Source organism: Rhopalosiphum padi, chromosome 1 (genome assembly GCF_020882245.1).
Source record: "Rhopalosiphum padi isolate XX-2018 chromosome 1, ASM2088224v1, whole genome shotgun sequence".
Classification (NCBI taxonomy): Eukaryota; Metazoa; Arthropoda; class Insecta; order Hemiptera; family Aphididae; genus Rhopalosiphum; species Rhopalosiphum padi.
Window position 1 is genome coordinate 80,336,265 of NC_083597.1, and position 23,892 is coordinate 80,360,156.

The window sequence follows — 23,892 nt, forward strand, 5'->3', positions numbered from 1 at the left end:
TTAGCTTTGTTTTAGTTTACTGAGCATATTTAAATATTTCTCTATGACAAAAATAATACTTATCAACACTTAGTTTCGTTTAATTTTATGGTAGTGAGGAAGGTTGTTCCTGTTTTCTGGAAAAAATATTTTTTATTTGCCATCAGTCACGGATACTATTCCGTTTTTAATGCTACAATGAAAGTTTTAATTTAAATTTTTAAATTTAAATTTTAATTAACCCTTATTTATGTAGAGTTAATTAACATTAATTTTTGGTATGACTTTTCATTAAATTAAAATAGTTAGTACTTCAGTAATCAATTTTCTCATTAATAATGATATTACACTAAAACTTTTTAAAATCGCATGTAATTACTAATTAGGTAACACCTACAACAATGATAAAACTTTATACATATGCAATCAATATTCTTAAAGTATTTAAGATATATTGTTAAAAATGCATCGACAGCTTATTGCAGAAAGTGTACCTATAAGTAAATATATTACAAGTCCATATTTTTAAAAATTATACTTTTTTAGTATTTTTTTTTTATATATTATAGACGAGTATATTATTATCTTTGATTTAAAGTAAAGTTAAATTAAATTCAACCTAAAGATGTGAAAATGTATTCTTTTAATTAAACTTAATGTCAATGCTTTAATATTACGTAATAAAAATATTTATTTAACTTCACTTGATATGCCTGAAAAACTTCATAATTTATCTGCGATATGATGAATAAAAAAAATACATTGAAATAACCAATAAAATAATATGATATGTAATACTTCAATTTTTATAATAAATAAACTATAGTAGTCCCTATGTAATTAATTTTTCGTTAACAAAACGCATCCGAGTTAAATTTGGTTTTATAATGTTAACATTTAGAGTAACCCGTGTGAATATTATTATTATATTATATATTTTTGGTTTTCTGATTTCAGATTTGGTGTATAGACATGATATTTACGACGTATCAATTTTAAATTGCTATCCTGCTCATTTTTTTGAACACTTAAAAACAGTATTTTTTAAAAAATCATTCAAAGATGACACGGCGTTATTTTTATAGATTTAGATGCATATTTTCCGATTATTAAAAAAATGAATAACTTGATTTATGTATTATTAACTTATAGAATCGAAAATGGACATAAAACTTTCTCCATCCAATCCAAAACACAGTGCTACTAACATAGTTATTTTTCGGTTTTAATGTACTATTATCAATTCATTGGAAAATTATTATTTTTTTTTTATAATCATCATTTTAAAATTAACCGAAAAAAATTAAAGTTTATAGAATGTTAATAATTTTTGTTATTGTATTAAGCTTAACATTGCAGGGAAAAAGTTTTACCATTTTTGTATTACATTTTTCGCGATACTCAAATCAAACTTTAATAAGTTATGTTAATATTTTGTCTTCTACTAATCATTTCTATATAGTAAAAAAAACATTTTATTTTGATGAATGATATAATAATCAAGTTGATTACTATTTACTATAATCATGAATGGTAGTAGTTTCATAACAAAATAATGCTGTTATGCTGTTACATAACACTTAAACTGTAACATAAATATTTATGTTACATTTTTGTATAATATAATAATTATAATTGATATTTTTCTCTTATATACTCTTGTCTAAAATACAAATAAAATTAGCATATGTACAAACTATTATTAAATTAAAAAAAAATTGTAACATACATTTTATTTTTTTTAAATGAAAAAAAATTCAATTATAATAAACTGATATCAAATCATTATTTTAAAAATAAAAATGTTATTTAATTTTGTAAAAATAATTATCTTCATGAGTATTAGAGATAATTGAGTTATATATCTATATTTTTTTTATATTATATTATATTGTATTTAACAATAGTTTCACATTATGTTTTTAATATGTATTGTAATATTTGTTCTGTTATATTACATATAAAGGGTTCGATAGACGGCTGAATAAACATATTTAAATGTTCAGCAGCATTTATATAAAAAGGACGGATTCAATAAGACCCCGATTACTTGATTGAATGATAAACTCAATTTTAAAATTATTTCTCCAACTGGGTGATAATAATTATTGATGAATATTAAATGCGTTCCTATAATTAAGTTATTATTTTATAAGCTTATTTTATAGAGAGTGCTGACCATATTATTGTGCAATTTATGTTGAATTCCGGTAACGAAGAAATAGGATGTTAAAACTGCAGTTATAGTTGACCATGTCAGAGTGGTACAATTTTCTCCATGAAGATTATAAAACAATATTTGTGCCGACCTAAATAAAAATAAAATTATACAATACTACGTAGTACGTAGTGTACTTGTCCACACCAGTTTTTCGATTTTTTTTTTTATATAGTTAACATAACTAAACATGATAGAATGGAAGTATTAAACAACACGATTCATCTTTAAGCTAAAGGTACGAATTAACTTTAGAATGGAACGATTGACGACGTATAGTTGCTCGAAAATATCCGTTTTGGCAATAGTTTTTTTTATTTTTCATCTCGACGAAACTAAACGCAAGAATCGAAGGATATACCTCGTCGGGAAAACGGTTATTGCGGCAGAATCGATACATGTGCTGACGACTCGGCCGGATAAACGGATAATAGGCAAAAATGCCCCCAAACGTGCCCTGCCGCATTTTACCTTTAACGGTATACGTGGAATATTTTTTTACTGCTTTTGATAAAAGTGACGAGTTGGTTTATTTTTTTTTTTTGTTTGTCGCGAATTTCATTGATTTATCCACGATACTGTAATGATAATGTATTCCTACCTGAGCGGTACGACTACAGTAATTGGCAAACTTGAACATAATAATAATATTGTTATTATTTATAACAATATATAATGTATACGCATAAAAGAGCGGATTAAAATATTTACATGAAATACGGGGGAAATAACAAATTAAACCGTCCAATAACTGACTTATGTACGCACATAAACGTCATTATTCCACTATAGACATTACCAACGCATTATTATAACATCATGTGCATATACAATATATTATGCGCACGCGTTTTCCCACGTTTTACAAAAAGTGTGTTTTCGAATCGTGAATAAGTCGTATACATTATAATTTATAATACAACAATTTAAGTACCTAAGTTGGGTATCTACATTTTCCCCGTTATATATTTTACTCTCAGTGGCGTATATAGAAATTAATTTCAGGGGGGGGGGTTTAAAAAAAATTTCAATTCTTAAATTCTAATTAATTATACAGTCAAAATCAATGCACGTACCAACCATACATTTCAGGAGGGGTTGAACCCCTAAAACCCCCTCTATATACGCCACTGCTTACTCTATATTGACAGCTAATCGAGTCGCCTTAATTTGTTTACTATATATATACCTGCACTTGTTAGGTACATAGACTCGCTTTAATATTATTTTACAAAATATTGAAATTATTAGTATATGTTTGTAACCTTTCCGTTGAAATAATATTAATGATTTAATTTATAAATAAGTACTAGAGAGTAGTGAGCCTATAGAATTTAAAGAGTGGACAATAAAATATAATGCGTTCGGATTGTAGGTTGAGTGTCTTCATTACAAAATTAATTAACCAACGTTTTCTATTCAGAGCAGCATAAATTTGTTCATTGAACATAAACATTGGGAATTGTTTGATAAATTATTCTAATTAATAATTCATTTTTTAAAATTTATAATATAAATTTAGCTAATCTATATAATTTATAATTTATTTTATAATATTGATTGCAATTTGGTAGTCTATCTGTTTGTGGTAATATCAGTTATTCATTCTCTCTTTATGTAACAGTATATATTAGACTTTTTTTAAGTACAAATGTTTTTAATATTTTTAAAATCTTTGATTTTTTGCTTCTTTTTTTGTCATCCTTAAAAATATTTATTATATGCATATTATACTATTATATATTTTTTTTTGTTATACCGTGATAAAATAAAACAAAACTAAATAAACTAAAAAGCTACAGAAGTCTTATAAAGTTTTTATATTCGTTGAAAATATTATAAACTAGGATATAAACGTATATATGTATAATATAGTTGATTATGAATTTGTTCGGGAAAAGGACAGCGTTACAAGTTTAAAATAAAAATAACACGGTAAATGAACAAAAATTCTTTAACGCAAGAAAGCGTAGTCTCATTTAATGCATTTTTTTCATTATTGTATTTTTTTTTCTGCACGCCAGATGCAGTAAGTAACTATTACTGTAAAATTTGTTTCATATATACGCGTGTGTATAGGAAATAAAAAAAAATATATAAAGAAAAAAGAAATCACCGACAAAACATTTGGTTTATTTTTCTCTTTAAGGTCTGTTATATACGAGAGATGTAACAAGGTATGTCTATGGTGTTCTCTGTAAACAATATATTAATTCACCAACTCGATTTGGTCTGCAAGCAAATAATACAATCACATATCGGCACTAAGAACAATATTAGGAATTCCAAATATCCGCAATATCCGCACTTATTTATAATATCATACAAAATAGGTAAATGCTGAATACTTAATAATATAATAAGTTTATATTCCGTATTAATATGTGCGTAAATCCAATTATTTTGTCTAATTGTACACACAATGCAATATTATTGTTTTGTTGTTGTAGTTGGCATTGTATGTTGAAGTAATAATATGTTGAAACATATTATCATGTAAACGTTCTGTCTGCAGGACGCACTATAGATAGGGTGGAATTGACTTTTCGTCATTAGATATGAATGCAAAATAATTAATAAATAAACAAAAAATACATAAAAATAAGTCCTACGTAATGCATCGAACAATTATTGTAATTATTAAATAAAAATCAACTTCAATATATACGTGTATATCCTCATTATACGAATACCCGCACAATATGGCCAGGAGAAAAATAAATTAACCCTATGTAGGACCGTCTCGAGGTCGATAAACAAGAGGGTTCGTATTAAAATATTGAGCAATAATAAAGCTTAAAGCAACATATTTTTACATAATATGTACAATGGACGTAGTAAACCGTTTGAATGTCCAATAATCATCCATATACCTAAAAAAAAAAACCCAGACGTTTCGGATTCGCATGGAAGTTTCGATTATTTAAAGTGCACGGCGGAATATCAGCACTGAATAAAATGATGTATTGTAACGATATTGTACTTACAATCTGCCATAATAACATAAGCGCGTTACGACCAGACCAAAAGAAAACATTCCTCTGATACACTGAAACGATATTGCGGATATAACAATATGATATTCCGTATTTGTTGTGATATGCGTTAGTTCGACATACATGTATATATTATAATATCTCGCGAACGTCCTGTCGAGTTTTGTTTATAATTCGTTACGTGGCGCACACACACTCCCCCCTCACCACATACACACATGATACACATACACACACACACAAACACACACCCGTCCGATCAGACATCAATTTCGACGGATAAAAAATCAATATACACGGATACGGTGAACCGAAAGAGTAGCCGCGGAGAGTCGAGTAAAATAATAATGTTATTCGGTAACACTATACGATTTCGGTGCGTATAGTTACATGTAATACGCGTCTACCTACTCTCGATCACAGCCGCCGTTGCAGTGGAAAACGGTAATCTCGGTACAGCTAATATATAATAATATCGACTGACTGCCGTGCCGTAGCGAGTTACATTTAATACCGTATACATATATATTATAATATAATAACAATATTATGATATTATTTTACATTTTGTTATATCGAATTAACCTCGCGCGCGGCAGTCTTATGCGCTGTATACCGGCGCAAGTAAATTTGATTATATTATATTATTATATATAGGCACATACACACGTGATGTATATGTAGTATACATCTATCTGCGTACATCATAATATTACACGTTTTAGGGTAGGCACACGAGTAGAGTAATAGCATATACAGATATAGAGGGCGACCGTACTGGGTCCTATACATATACACACACATATATATATATATATATATATATATTATACTGTTGTACATTACATATACGCGCGTATATATTTTGTACGATAAAAACGATTCCGCAGACGGTAAACAATTGCATTGAAAAAGGTAACCTCACTTGCTAGCCATACATACTATACATATTATTATATAAACTATCGAAGCTATAATATAATGTACCTGAGTGTATTATTATATTATACAATCGGCCACTCCATCGAACCGCTGAACTCAACAACACTGTGCGGTACTACAATCGTCGCGAGGGTTTTATAGTTTAGCTCTTTCGGTCTCTATGTCTATACTACGGTTTTTGTGAATGAGCTCTTATCAAAATTGATTCAAGCGCGTAATGCGTATACGTCGAACAGTCTTCGTGGGTGTAGTGGTATATAGCGGCGGCAGTGGCGACGGAGAAATATTGAAAATGTTATTGTCGATCCTATCCCGATTGATACACAATATAGTGTCCGTGGTAAAACATTACACGATGTCCTTCAATTATTTTTCAAATCTTTATAAATAACTATTGTTTATATCCATTAAACACACATTAATGTAAACACTTTTGTGTTTTAGTTTTAAATTGTTATATAATGCAAACAAAGGTTTGTTAACCTAAGATGTTTTGGCCTAATAATAATAATAATAAATAAATAATACAAATATGTATTATATTACATATATTTTACAATTTATAAAAAACCATTGATATAGTATATCATCCTTAGTAATTTTAAATATTAATAAATCAGAAACTTTTCATTACAATTTCGATTTAGACGATTCAACATTTTCCTAAAAATCGCCGACTTTATAATTTAAAGTTGAAAAATTTGGTTCTAATTAAAAAAAAAAGTCTTAATTACCATACAAGATACAACACACTCCTTAAAAGATCAAAAAATCAAAAAAATCGAAAAAATGCCCTAATTCGGAATTAAAAAAAAAAAAAAACGTAATTAATAAATAATCACACGGAAGTGACTATCTTTGGTATCTTTGGTAAATTGCTCTGGAAAACAAAAATAAACAAATTGAGCTTCGACAAGAGTTTGTTGAACAAAATTGTTATTAATAACTGTACAGTGAATGTTTTTCCTTCCCTATGTTGACATTTCATAGTTGAAAACTTACGATGGCTAAGTACAAAAACTTGACCCCAAAACGCATTACAATGTTGTAGTTTAGATACTGAAATTCGATAAGGAAAAATTTTATAATATGAGTGCCACCGCAAAGAGAATAATATACTTGTTAGTGTAGAAAAGGAGATCAGATAACGTTACAGCTTTTTGAAAAGAGAAATCTGCTTATTTTTTAATAAGTAGTCAAAGAGTTGGAAGTACGTGGAATTGTTATCAATGTTTGTCTCAAAAGACAAAATAACATTGAAATATTAAATTGATTAACTAATGGCTAATGTATAACATCATGTTACATGATTAACTTAACTTGTGATACGACCAGCGACTATAATGCATTTAATTTAAAAATAGAAAATTACTTATTTGCTTTAGGAAAAATATAAAGCTAAAATATTTTTTTACAAAGATAACATAAAACCATTAATAACCTCTTAAAACAAATATTTAATAGTTAGTGTTATCATAGGAATTATTAATGTATATTAATATTGAAATTACGATGTTTTTTTTTTCATTTTGATAAATAACGACTAAGTGAAATAAACAAATTACTAAATTGTACCGGAAAACACATATTGTACGCCAATATATACAGATTGTCATATTTAACCATACAAACTTAAAATAGGTACCCGGATTGTTGTTTTCATTTTGTTTGTTAAATTGTATTAATGTTTAGACACGTATACAAATTAAAAGAACTTTTAAACTGAGCGCAGCTCAAAAGTAAAAACACAAGAGGCAATTTTCTGCGTAATAAATTAAAAACTTTAAATTAACAATTTATTAAATAATTACGAATTTTATTAAAATTAAAATAGTTTATTTTATTATTTATTTTTATTGATTCAAACTGCAACTAGGTATTTTATTGGTCAATATAACATTTTTATATTGTGTCGAAGGTTTAGAATCTGTAGAGTGGGTACTTGGTTGTTGAAAGTCCGCACGGCAAGGAAATCCGTTAAATATTGTAGTATTCAATTATTTTCTGAAATTACAACAAGCAATGCATAACGATTGGTAATTTTGTATTGTCTGAGGAAAAATAAAAATAAATCGACTTGAGCACGTTCTCCGTCGGCTCATTTCTGACAAATGATTAAAGCCGTGCTCGGGGTCCTGGGAAATGTCCCAGTTGTGAATTTTTCTCTTTCCCTTTTTCACTGCAGACAGTACCTACTACCATGTCTATCATTGCTTCCCCGGAATATTTTGTAAAAATACTGAGTCAGGTACATTTTTAGAATGTATAGATAAATTATAACACGTACAGTGCATGTATCCACTATACTCACACATTAACTATTTATAGATCAATTTGTTCAGTGCGTTTGATCGTTGTTTATTGTTAAGGAACGCATAGGAAATCTGTAACACATTTACAATATTAACAATAACTTTACTATTTACAATAGGATACCGCATATACCACCGTATTACAATCGGGGAATTTGTCTAATGAGTAAGTCTGTAACAGATTGCATTTAAATGTTTAAAATAAAATACAGAAATACACGTACCATTATCCACATCCACATACTAATTCAAAAAGTAAAAATCAAAATATAAATTAGCTATATTAACATTTTGGTGTTTGTAAACAATGCGTAATGAGAGCTAGTGTTACAGTTTCAAAAAAATATAATTATAATTTACTTAATTTAATTTTAGCCATTAACCACTTAAAACATATACTATAATATTAAAACAGCATAATGGATTTATTTTTTTTTATATTAAAAGGACGCCGGCGTGTGTTGTCTCTGTCTTACAAACGTACAACATGGTAAATTTATGTTCAGCAGATCCAATTTTGTGTAGTAAGCTTTAATAATAGAGTGAATTAACCCATTACATAACTTAAAGGTAAGAGCATTATCAGTGTTTTTCGTGGGTTATAAACGCCATTTTAAATTTTCAAACTGTAATATTTTACATACTCATTACTAGATTAAAAATTAAAATCTCGCGAAAAAAAATCCAATAATAAAGCACAAACAATATTCTTATCTTAATAGTTTTGTATTAGGATAATATTCTCTATAATATTGAATTTGTTTTGAGTAGATAAATTAATTATTATAATAAACATGAAATTAACAATTGCAGCAGGGGATGCGTTCGCACCTTTAACAACAGTATTAAAGAGTATAGGGACCTTGTTCTCCATGAAATACTCCAGATAGTAAATCCTCAACTCTCAACGTGGCATATTGTTATTACGCCTGCAATTAAGGAAACAATTAATTTATAAAAACCTACATAGGATTATGGATGGTTTTTAATGCGAATACCAGCTATAACATTTTTTTCGTAACTAACAAGACGGACGCTATGTATATACAATATATTCGGTATGAAAGCCAGCCATTGAAAGTAATTCAGTAGAATTTGCATTGCCATTTAGCAAATTGTATATGATATGGGTACATAATATTATATATATATATATATATATATATATACACACACATTATACACATTATGTAGTATGTAATGTGCATAATATCAGCTACTTTACGCCTCAGCACACATAGCGCGTTAAACATATGTAGCTAAACGACTTGTAAATCATACACCAACGAGTCACTGAAAATTTGCATATTTAACTTTAGACTAAAATTGGATAGGTACCTTATACTGCACATTTTCGATTATTCATGTACGCACGTGCGTCGAGCAAGCGTGTGTTGTATACAATTCTGAATTCGGTGACGCGCAGTCACTATTGATTCAAGCCTGAGTCAAAGTGGGTGTGTAATAATATAATATATATATCTATCACTGCCAGGGAGAAGTTTAATATTTTCAAACCGTCGCTATTCGAGAAACTATAATATTAGCATTTCCAGTAGTTATAAATCCTCAGGCTCAAGATGATTTATTAATCATCAAATAATTGTGCAGTGAAAACTGATTGGATTCAATCGTCGGAGGAGATTTCAATCGTGTGGTATAAAATATATATCATTTTAAAACTTGTAATCATCACGAACAATTTGATAATTATCAATCCCGAATATGTGCGTCTTATCGATAACCCCGACTAACGAATTTATAGTTTTATAAAAGTCGTTTATCAATATAATACCAATAGTAGACACTGAAAACAATTTGGCATCGTTTCAAGCTAAATTGAAGTACTTAAATTTACTTATATTATTCGTTTGCTGTATACAATGCGCAAAAATTAGTTTTTTAGAATTTAAAAATTTTTTAGTAATTTTAAAACAGATAAGTACAGTAAATTATAATGTTCAACAAATATATATTTATACATACATTATTTTTATGTTAGGTAAAATAATATTCTCCAAGATTATATTATTATGTTAATTTACTATTTTTTTAAACGTTGTTTATGTTAAGAACATGCTTTGATGGTAATTATTATTAAACATCTTAACATCTAAAGTGTGATATTATAATAATATGTAAATGTAAAAAAAAACAAACTTTGCAAGCATAATGTATGCCCAACGGACAAATTAAATAACAATATTTTTGGTTTCATATTTTATATACAATTACTTATTCATGAAATTCCAACGAATATTGTTAAAAACCGCACAACAGGTACCGCGAATAAAACGCACTATTGAAATTATATTATTCAAACGACTTTATTTAACGAGCAGATAATAATATATAGTAGGTGCGTACCTACACAATTTTGAATATTTTAAAATTAAATAAAATCTATAATAAATTTAATGTCTAAATTCATAGAAATTTCTTTTAAATAAAAAAATAAATTGTAAGCTACTAAATCATCTGCAAAACCATTGTTACTCACATGGTGATTTTAATTTTGGTGTGAATATTTCATATTTTTTTGTATCGAATACCAATATAATATTTTCTGGTCACAGTAATATGAATAAATTAAAACCCAATTGCAATGAATAATATACTATTGGGCTTCCAATCCAAGCTCGTCGTTAACATGGACTTAACTGAGATCAACAATAACAGTATATAATAATTATTAATTATTGTTTATCTATAACATAAAAATAGATTTTGTTTTCGATTTAGTTTACTTTCCACGATACTCCGCACATTGTGCATCTGATGAATCGTACAGAATCTATAGCCACGTCACGTAAAATTGTATTTATTTTTTAGTTTGTAAATCAAAACCCTTTTAAAACCTGAAATAATGATTGACACAAATATAATATATAATAATATATTATGTTTGATTGAAATACAAATTTACTTATCGTTGAAATAATCATTATAGGTAGGTATAATTATGTGTTTATGTCGAATATAAAAAAGTGAAAATAACATAACAATTGTAATTTTTCAAAGAATCTACTACAATATTGCATGTACTCAAATATATATATATAGATTCATGCATTTTTCACAGAATGTTTGTAGTATCATTTTCTGTTTGTAATAACGTTTTTACAATATTTCAATTATTTTAAAATATTCTAAATATATTCTAATATTTCAAATTTACTACAAAGCTTCTCATAAGTTTGTTCCTTTATTAATTAAAAAATATCGAATTTATAATTATATTATGATCACAATATTTTTTATGAGGGTTTGAAGTTAAAATGCTAATAAAATTCATTAAAATTTGAAAAATGTACAAACTTTCTGTAGTTAGAATAAAAAACTTTCATTTTGAAGTATACAATCTGCAATTATAGTTACAATAAGTATGTGAAAGGAAAAAAAATAAGCATACAGGGCGTGTTGAAAAGAGTAGCTATAACTAGCGGTAACACTCAGGAGTCAGGGGAAATAGAACATAAATATTATGAAATTATATCATTAGCTGTAGTACGAGCGGAGAATCATTTGTTGATGACTATTCATGGCTCGAGGATTATATGAATTTTAATTTTTAAGTTAGAGTTTTCACAAAATTATGTAGTTAGAAAATCATAAAAACTTTTCTTTTTATATTTAAATTTTGAAAATTTAAAACAAGATATCTCATAAGTAGTTCACACTCAGACTATAAAATCAAAATAGGAAATTATTTTTATTGACATTTTAAGTTCAAATTTGTATAAAATGAATTATTCATTTAAACGATTAATAACGATTTTAGTTATTTCGTTATAATTTAAAAACATTATTCATTGAAACATTGCAATTTTATGTATATTATATTAATATTATGAATTTTACAATAAGGAATTTAATTTTTAATTGATTTTAAGTTACTATCTATTTATATTATGATCTATTTTTGGTGTTTTGCGGTGTTAAAAAAAGAAGAAAGATAAAATTTAACTTCAAGTTATATACATGTTTATAATAATATCATTATAATAATTAAATACCAAATTATCTAAAAAAAAAAATCATATCACCCTACTGCAATAATAAAAATAAAATAAATGGCCATATAAAAAAAACAAATCACAAAATATACTTAGTGATATTATAAGTTGACGGACTCGCGTTTCCCTCAGAACCGTTTTTTGTGTACAATGATACATTATTGAATTCAAATTTAATCACACTTATAAGTGACTCACTCGAAACTTAATGTACACCACAGCGCTAATCATTTGCCAATATTTTTAAACATTAAATACACATATTATAGGTATTATTATTAAAATACTAATATGTATTGTATAATGTATAGTATGGAGTAGTATTATACGTATAAAACAACTGATTACCATTGCAACTATTAATACAATATATTATATGTTTATGATTGATGTTGACATATTGTGATTTTATTATTATTAATAATATAAAATAATATACTTTTCAATCGATTAAAATATCATAATATTATGAACGCACTGCATCAGTCAGCTGGTCGTGCATGACATGTAAATGTAATTACAACAACAGTCCATACCTACAGCTGCTGCCACTTATGTTGCGGTTGTTAAATGATGTCCTTATCATAAATTCATAAATGACTACGCCACTATGACCGTTTTAATAATGTTACATAGTTTCTGAATGAAATATTATGGGCTGTGGCTGATAATACAAATTTCCACCCGTTGAAAATCTGATGATGGTATGACGCGAAGGCGAAACGAACAATTCGTTTTGCGATTAATAGTTATTATTTTTTTTTCTCAGCGATCGCAAACATGTGAAAATTATAGTAATCTTAACCAACGCTCACCAGCGTATACATTGGTACAGTTAAACATAAACAACGATGAAATAATATTATTACTTATTAGACTATCTATAATGCGATAGTTGATAACTATTAGTTATTATGTACTTCGACTTTTGTATGATCGGTATTTTATGAGTAAAAATATGAAAACCACACAACCATTCAGGGCGAGGCCTGCATTGTGAACCTGTTATTACATAATAATAAATGGTGGCCATACGGTTGATTCCATCCGCCCTTTATCTGTGGTTGGTCGTAGACAGTATAAACCAGTCGCCACTTGCTCGTACGGCGCCGGTTTTGGAGAATTTTAATATCGACAGCGGGCGACGGTGTAAGTACTTATACCCTTTAAGACTGAAGCTGTTGGACGTCGCTGCACTGATTTCTAAAGAGTTTTTCAAGTGACTCGTGCTTATACGCCAACGACTATATTATGTAATCGTATATATATATATATATATATATTATTATATTATAAGTACACGAAAGAAATCTCACACAAAATGAAAACGGAACCTACGCCTCCTTTGCTATGTATCAAATTATATGCATAATATACGTCCCCATAGAAAGCCATTGTAATATAATAATATTTACGCTTTTGCGAGGATGTTAACGCGGTACTTTCTAATTAGCTAGTATACGCGATGTAATAATGCTCAAATATTATATTATTAGGAAATTAATTTTCGTATATATTATATATACCACAAACGACGACCCTTCGCCAGACAACTATTAATGTAAATAGCAATTAGCTTTTGCGTCTTAATTGTGTGTGTATATATTAAGACCACCACAGATTTGAGTTTACGCTCCGCCCATTGTGATATACATATAGTATAGCGCCCCCGTGCACAGTTCGAGTAGTTCTATGCGAAAATATTTTTACACGGAATGTTATATTATTTGCTGAGCAGCGTAAAATATAATATATTTTGTATAATACGATAACATTTTAGCAATTTTGAGGAAAACTTAAGGTAACATTTATTTTTATTAAAAAAAAACCATCCCTTTCATATTCGGACGACTAAGTTTGTTCTACGAGCATTGTATTTTTATTTATTTTTAATGCGGCTAATTTTATAGGCTATATAGGTGAACGCAATTATAATATGAGGTATTGTGAGTGTGATATCATCTTTACGGGTTCAGATTAATTATCTCAAGACCGAAAACTTTTCATCACAATAATGGAAATAGCCGGGCGGTGAGCGCGTAAAAAAAAAAATGAAAAGAAAAGAAAAATTAGATCAATAAAATATAATGGATGCGTATACAAACGGATAGATATATACTTTAAATAAACTTATCGTCGGACACGGTCTGATAATAAGTTTTCTTAGGAAAAAAGTATATTTTAAAGATGAAAGAAATAATATACAACATTTATATTATATATATATATACAATAAAGGTGCATATTATTGTATATATTAAACATTATTTTGCCGCCCGACGCCTGTCGATCGATTTTGGCGCAAAAGTAATTCCTCCGTACGTCGATTTTCGATGTAAACGTAGCTATTTTCACTTCAAATATTTATGTTGGCGAACGGTTACACCGCACAGTGTCGAATTATTATTACTTGCGCAGCACCGACCACATACACCATATTATATTATATATATAAACAAAAAGTTATTTTTTTCATACAAGAAAAACACACACAACCGTACACCACGTCTGCGGCAGAAGGTATAGTGGTCGACGAAATTAACCCTCTGCCCATACATCATCGCCATCCACACAGCTGAGGTCCATTTCTCTGACACCTACCAAGTTTGGAATTCCCATTTGAAACGTATTACACGCGTATCGTCCTCTTTCGATATTGTATCGCAAGTCTCACGATACGAGTCATAGACTTGCCCCCATTTAACTTTGCACGTCCGTTATAAACCCGCACCCCTTTGCTCCAATAATGCCATTCGAATTTTTTCAAACTTTTAATAATATTCTACAAACTAGTTCTCAGAACTTGTCTACTTAATTCGATTTGTTTAAGTTTGGCTTATGACGTCGACTCCGTCCTACCACTTTCATTGGCAAAAAATTACAATTTTTTTTTTTAGATACTCAATTCACGACAACTGACAAGTACGTAATTTTTATTGAGTAATCGATGCATATAATACATATATATATAAATAACTTGTAATGAATTACTATTATTATTTCAATCGACTGACGGTTGCCGTCACCCTATCGTCGACCATTCAAGCGTTTTCAGATACAGCTGTACATCGCAGTCCTAGTAAAATCGGTGTTACATACGTTGAAACCGTGATTTCTTTATAATGGTATCAGATTATGGTATTGATCTAAAGTATGACATGGACAATCAGTCTATTAAGTCTATTAATAATTGACAGTGTATTCAATGGCATATTATTTATTTACGTTCGAGATCATAAACGAATAAAATAAATTATACATTTGGATTTATATTTTTTTTCAGACATTTAAAACACTTACGTGAATTTAGCACTAAAAAATTAAAACATACATTTAAAACCATTCCAGCTAACTATTCTTCGACCTGTTGGTCGTTGATAGAATTTATTGGAAACTATTTTAAAATTTATTCATCCATAACTTTTCTAGTGTTGACTTCACAACCAGTACTGCATATTGAAGTACAACACTCCAAATGTATCCAATAATATACAGAATACGAGTATATAATATAGTATCGCAAGATGTTAGATATTTGTTGGACAAAGTTTAAGTACACTTTCCGAGCTTATAGATTATTGAGTAAAAAAAGTATATTAAAAATAAACACTTGAATATTTTCAAAATTTGTATAATAAACTTATGAATACTTTTATATTATATTATTTTGTTTTAATAAATATATTATAAAAATTGTATTAATAAAATAAATACAATATTCTTTAATTCTTTCTGGAATATTTTGAAAGTGGACCAATAAACTTATACCTACACACGTCATTCATAAAGTAAAAATTACACCAACAATTTTTCAAAAATGTTAAATCACTTGTTTTACTTTAGACTTACGTAATATGTTCGGTTATTTACATACATTCAATTGTATTTTCATAATATTAGGAATTCAACAATTACCAAACCTAACCAATATAAATATCGTGTTCTCACACTCACTAGGTAGGTACCGATAATTGCTGCTGTTAACGTTTTTCTGCAAATCAACATAATATTTCAACTACACATTTAACTCATTAATTGGAATCATAGAATTAGGATAATTAATTGATTTTTATATAATATATGGACAAAAATGTGTAGAAGGCTACTAATTTATAATTAGATATATTATTATTCATAAAACTACATTACTACATAACTAGTGTTAAATATAGTTATTATATGTATACACGTATAGGTATAATATTCATAAAAAAAATTAGGTTACTGTTCTGCTGTACATTAGGTGTCGACTGGTTACCGTTATGGGTATGTTAAATTTGAATTCAATGATATATTATTGTTTACGAAAAGCGATTCTGAGCGGAAACGGTATATATTATTAGTCTTTATCGCCAAGTTTATTTCATGATATATTTTTTTGACATAGCCATTAAAGTAATTTATTTTACTTTTAGTATTATGGTAGCTTGATATACATTTTTCCGGAAATATTGCATTTATTATATTATTAGTGTAAAATAATTATAATAATATATATTTATACCATATTATATCAACTTATATAATTCAAAATGTAATAAAATTTTTCTGTAAATATCGTTAAAAAGTAAAAATATATTCATAGTATAAATAAATATTATTTGATAATAAATCATAAATATCATTACGGATAGTAAAAATTGAAATAATGTAATATATGTAAAATTTGTAAGTTCCCCAAATAATGTTATAAATTTATAACAAAATAATTAATATCGATATTACATAAAAAAAACCAAATAAAAATTCCCGTTTAGTTTTTATTTTTAATTTTGTTTTTACCAATTACAAAAAAAGTTACAAACATTTTTTACTTTTACCTCCTCAACTATATCCATTTTGTTACCATAAACTATTCTCATTATTGAAACTCAAAGCATTTTTATTGCCTCAAAAGACGATGACAGACAGAAAAAAATCACTCCACTCGGAATCTAAAATAAATCTTGTATGACCTGATTATTATTATGTTTTGTTGACAGCAATGACAGCATAATATGTTTCAAATACTAAGCCGTGATTGTGTTTTTTTTTTAAATTTAATTGGAAGTCATCACTTACTGAATGCCTCATCCGATAGCATTTAGATTTGACCTTAGAGATAAAATACGCATCCCTGTTACTGTAATGTGAATATAACTTCCAAAGCCTGCACTGGAAAATAGAAGATATACGTACAATTAATGTGCAACAATTGTTTGTTTTATTCAAATCTATTTTGATTGAATTACATGTTAACGTAAACGTCGTGTCTCGTTACTGCCGTACAATAAATAGTATTTTTTTTTTTTTACGGTAATAGTGCTATGCGATAATGCTGGAAACAAGTTGAGTTTAATAATATTATTAATAGTCGTATTTATCCACCCGCAGTAAGCAAAATACACAAAGTACGTCCGTCGATTTTGGGCAAATTTCTATTATATGTAAATTATTATGACGTACTGATGATTTATGAAATAGACATCAAACCATATAATTTAAAATTACATCAAAGATTGATTACGACGAATTCGATGTATTTACACACAATGACATATTATATACTAATATGGTTTTTAAATTGTATAGCCATAATTTTTAAATATATTTTCAAAGTTCTATAACGATAAAGGTCACCATTTTTGCGTTCCATGACTAAGAAATGTATTTTATAAATTATGATTACTGACGATGAACTAAATAAAGTTTATTGATTTCCATTCAATTCTTTTAGTTTTGCCGTAATTTTCTTTGGATAAATATGTAGCTAAATTCAATTTTGTGCAATCGCTCTACAATAAACTTCCAGAATTCATAAAGTGGCCCTCGCAAAATAATTAAATTAATTGATGGTATCTAGTCTATTTACTATTATACTACATATAGGTAGGAACGTAGTTTTTTTAACAACATATGACTTATATTACCTATATAATCAAAACGTCGCCAGCCCAGCCAATATACGTACAGGTACCGACCTTGTAATATAGGTACCATATATTCATTACTTCCTATGTTATGATTATTATCACTGCATGTAATGTGGTCGTGTATAAAGATTGTATTATAGTTCAACGTTAACCAGCTCGCGAAATACAATATAATGTAATGATAGGCGACTATATCGCTACTGCGCAGATATTGCTTTCTGGAAAAAGCTTGGCGAGCGTAGATTGTTGTATATTATATTAACTTCCGTAACGATGTTGGCTTCTTATCTAAAATAAGATTTTTTCCGTAGACCATAATCGCCATAAATAAGAACATCGCGAGTGCAAAAAAAAAATGAGTGACTTTGAGCAGTAAAGCCGTTTCCAATTTACGTGTTTTAATCAAACATAATACCTAACGTGTGTAATGTCTAATACAACACTTATTTACCACAGATCAAACAAGTATAAATTACTGACGAGGTTTGCAACATTATTCAACGGAAATCGAAAAATTTAACGAATTAACTCGTAAACGTTCCATCACTCTGTTTGATTTATACTAGTCAAACGTTTCACCGTAAACACTTTTCCTATAAATAAATGCTGTTATCGCATAATATCCTTTTCGGCGCAATATATATTGATACATAAGACAAATCATCTAGTTTGTCTCCACAAACGAATTTTTTTAGATAATTATTGATAAACTTGTTATTTAAAACGTTACAATTATCTATTGTAATTAAATTAATCATTTTAATTTATAAAAAATTGGTATAAAGCAGATTAGTAAAATATTTCTATAGGTAATATAATAATCAAATGTTCTAAACACTTTTTTCGTGTTATAGAAATATCTAAATGAGTTCAAGTAGACAACTTTTAGCTTAGAGTTCTAGACTTTAGTTTCTCTAATATAGCAAACATCGTTTACAGAAATGATTGTATCTAGGGGGTTTTACCTTCTAACTATTACGACTTCGTACAGAGTGTAGAATCTTTCTACACTATTTTAATGTAACGAATTTATTGGTATCATGGTATCAATGTTGTTCACACTGTACATGTAAGTTTAGAAACCAAAGTGAAAAAATCATGCTTACATCACTTCACTGCTTTAGATGTTCTTGAAAGTACCAAGAATCTCTGAAAATGAATTACAATCTCAAGAATACAAGTAGTTATTTAAGAAAGAAAGTTCCTTCTTAAACAACTCATAAAACTTACTTAAACTCAGAATTTACAAATTATTACTTACTCAATTTTAATAATTTATGTTTATTTAGTAATGTGGAATTAAAAATTTAGGCATGTTTAAGGGGAGGCGCACAAGGACAACCACTGCCTATATGATATTATTATTTTTGACCCGATCGTCTAGTCTTGACACATATAGTAGGTTGCCGATACAGTGCTCAATATAATATCCAAACTAGAAAACCTTTTTTTCTCCCTTTGCAGCTTTTTATATACAATATACATATATATATATTATATATTTTTTTTTGATCCGTAAAACCTACCGTGCGTGTCATGTCCGGCTACATTATATTTATATACGGAGAAAATTTTTTTCCAAGTGTCAACCTTGACGTAGGTCACATTTCGAATACTGATGATATTATGTTATGATAAGTATTTATGTATTATGGATAAAAGTATATTTATTTTCGTACGTGCTTCGTATTTCTATTCTACAGTCGCATTTCCTGTTCCGATATCCGTTTTAGGGTTAGACATATCATATTTTAATGCTTGATAATATCGACCACGGAACATACGTGTGTCGGTCTAATTTCGGGTTTAAAATCTATTCAGCACAAGTGAATAACTATAATACGTATAATACGTATAACTACGTAACACACTTCATCGTAAAACTGAATTTATTATTATATGCGCCGTTAGGTATTTGCATAGGTTTTGTTAAAATGAATGTTAACGGAAGTACGGCGATTTGAGATAATGTTTGGCTCTAATAACGGTATGCTAATAGTTTACGTTTAGACCAAACATCTAATAATATTACACAACCTTATTATGTCATGTAAACACAATAATTGTATAATTATTATACATAATAATAATTACGGCGCGACGTCATCTTTCACGATAATCAATCATAATTTATAATAAGTCACATGACAAACTGGTAAAAATAAAATATTTGCATAATATTATCGTAGAAATGTCGTATATTCGAGACAGCTATATTTACGAGATCGCAGCTCTGAGTTTAAATTCCGTGGAAATATTCTAAATGAACCGAGAAGGTGTCGTACAGTTATAGATCGTTATAATAAATAAATGTTGCAGACTGTGAATAACGTAGTCTGTAAAAATGATTTAATATCGTTATCACACATTTATTATTTCATATATTACGCTCGTATACACCTTTTTGCGGTGGTGAAAATGTAATATTATATTTAAATACTATCAAAAAAAAAAAAAAAACGTCATTCGTAAACATCAAACAACAGCGTACACCACAGTGTACATTTTTATTTTTTTATACATCCTTTTTTTTACAGCCCAATAACGAAGGTTTTGCTTTCACTGCTGCAGCGACCGCTGTTATTCAGTTATTCCCTAGTACGCCAATACAAATAATAGATAGAGATAAATGCATTGAAATAAAAGTTGTTTCGAATCTAAAATGATTAATACTCCCAAGTTTTTGACTAGGTAAATTCATCCCATGAGATTTGCAATAAAAATCTAAGGGTGTATGGGCGGGGGACAGTAATCACACGATAAATCTTCTGGAGCCTGGGTACGTTACGCGATTGCGATCTTCGATCGCTCTTCGAATGAAAGAAATACGTCATCCATCAACACTGCTGCAGCGTTAGTGTTTTCGCATTTCTCGTCGATGTCGTCGTCTGCAGCTTCGTCACTGCTGCAACTCTATAGTTACTCGACAGATTTCGGTTAGCAACATCAGAAAGTGAAAACTTTCCATTAACACTTAGATTGATTTTAAAAAAGCAATTTTTTTACTATATTGATTTTTTTGAGTACAAAATGTTTAAAAGGTTTTTCGAGGGTTGGTGGCGGCTGAAAAAAACGTAAAATGTAAATACATTTTACTCCAGATAAGATTTCTATAACAGAATTTCATTAGGAAATCAGGGAAAGTAAGTTTCATATTATCAAAACGCAACACACGTAAAAAATAAAATAATAATAGTACTATTATCACGTCCAAAATCCTACTTCCTATAAACGTATTTTACACTCCTCTTTTTACCGTGTATACGTTTGTACTATATTCGATCAATAAAATAAAATAATTTATACCGTTAATTTACTATTAAGTAAATTCATTATTTTGAAGTATTTTTTGCTCGTTAAAAATTGATAATTCAATAAAAACTGGCTGTCAAAATAAAAAATATAATATCATCTTGTATAATTAAAACTAAATTTTCACTCAATGACGTACAGTATAATCCATACAAGTATCAAAAATATTTTTAAAATTGTTTTGATAATTTCATTCGATCAACACAATTAATTTTAAATTATTCAAATCCTGACCAGGCTAAAACCAATGTACAGAAATAAGAGAAAACAAAAGTTATGCAATATAGAATGTTATTTTTCGTCTGAAAATTAATATAATTTACATAATTTCTGAAATGAACTTTAATCAACAATTATAAGCAAGACGAGTGAATATTAATACTTCATTTTCCATTTAAAATAATTTTTCTGGTATTCTTTTTAACTATTTATTCATTTTAAGTTTCAACTTTTATGGTACAATTACAAATTAATATAAAAAAAAATCAACATTATAATATAGAGAGATGGATCTTTATGGCTATCGCAAATAAATAATAAAATATTTTATGTATTGTATACAAAATATAATTTGTATTAAAATAATTCCTAAAAAAATTCCAAAATCAGTTAAAAATTGTTATAATAAATTAGAGTAAAATAATAAAAATTAATAAGTAATAATAAGTTCACTCTACGTAAATGCTAAAAATTATCGATTTCAGTTTATACATTTAATTTAATTTGTAAATTTATATTTTGACCAATGAATTACAGTTAAGTAAAATTTAATTTTAAAATTATACAAATGGATTGTATATATATTTATGTAATAATATGTATTTTATACTGAGGGATAACTGCATAAAGATGTATAATAATATACGAGTATGTAGGTATATGTCACATAATTTTGTCTATGCAATTATATCTTCAACTTATACCGATAGAATTATTATTATACACATACATATTATATTATATTATATAGTTTATCTGTATTGAGTACTGATATCCGAACAATTTGAGGTTATTTTGATATATTGGTATACATATATTCAAATACTTGCTATACATTCCCATTTTATGAAAAAAGAGCCACTAAGAATATGTCAACATTCATGGAACTGCTACATCTCTAAAATATATTATATTCATAGAATACTGCCGAGGCGTATACAAGAAGCCTGGCAAAAATACGGCATTCACAAACATCTTCACGTCGAACTTGGTTGAACCCATCAAAGACACAATTAAAAAAGTTACATTATTCACTATAAATACATTAATTTGTACAAACTATTTTAAGCTTTTTTAATGTACCGATATAACCTATAGTAAGATAAATAAAAAAAAAATCAATATCATGAATGAAAAAAAAACTAACAAAAACCAAACTATGTTTATATTTTTAGAATTTTTGTTTTTAAATATAAATTGAATTCTTGTATTAATTTAATAAAACCAAACCTATTGATATTATATTCGTTTTTATAGTTTATTTTTACTGTTTTATCGATATTTTTATTCGTCACAACAGTAACGTATCGATAGGCGTAGGACTGCTGGACTGCTGGACAACAACGGAAAATAAGGTATTTACACTAGTGTAAAGGAACATAAAAACTATGATTAATGGCAGTGATTAAAAACATTATATGAAATTAACTAAAAACTGATACGGTCTCATATCATTTTATTATGAACTATTCTTGTGTATACCCAGTGTGGGAGTTTGTAAAATCGATGAATACGTGGTGCAGCTGTTGTTACGGAAATAATAACGGAACCGTATGTCTACGAAAGTTCGAAAATTTAATAAAGGATGCTTTTGACTGATTCTAAAATTATAGTGATAATGTTGTAGATTGTGTATAGTATAATTTTGAATCAAATTCAATGAACTGACTTTATTTGTTGATTAAAAATATTTTATATAATATATGATGTGATGTGTGTAACGAAAGGAATTTAAACGGTTCGAATAATATTAACTATACAATTTAAATCAACCTCACGTTAAACCGTATTCCTAAAGATTTTGTCTAATTAAAATTTTAGATTAATCAGCAATTTATTTAATATGATATAGTACATTACCAGCAAGATATGTTCTAGGTCAGTAGGTTATTTCTCTTATTTTGTTTGTAATAAAACTACGTACTATGCCTAATGCATAACAATTTAATATATTTATAAATTTCATGTTATGCAAGTTCGGCATAA

General features: G+C 27.8%; 1 protein-coding gene across 3 annotated transcripts in view; it reads right to left on the minus strand.

The window, feature by feature from the left end:
• The window catches only part of LOC132918123 (neuroligin-4, Y-linked-like), a 384,793-nt gene that overhangs the window by 186,195 nt on the left and 174,706 nt on the right, over positions 1-23,892 (minus strand). The gene's annotated exons all lie outside the window — the stretch shown is intronic.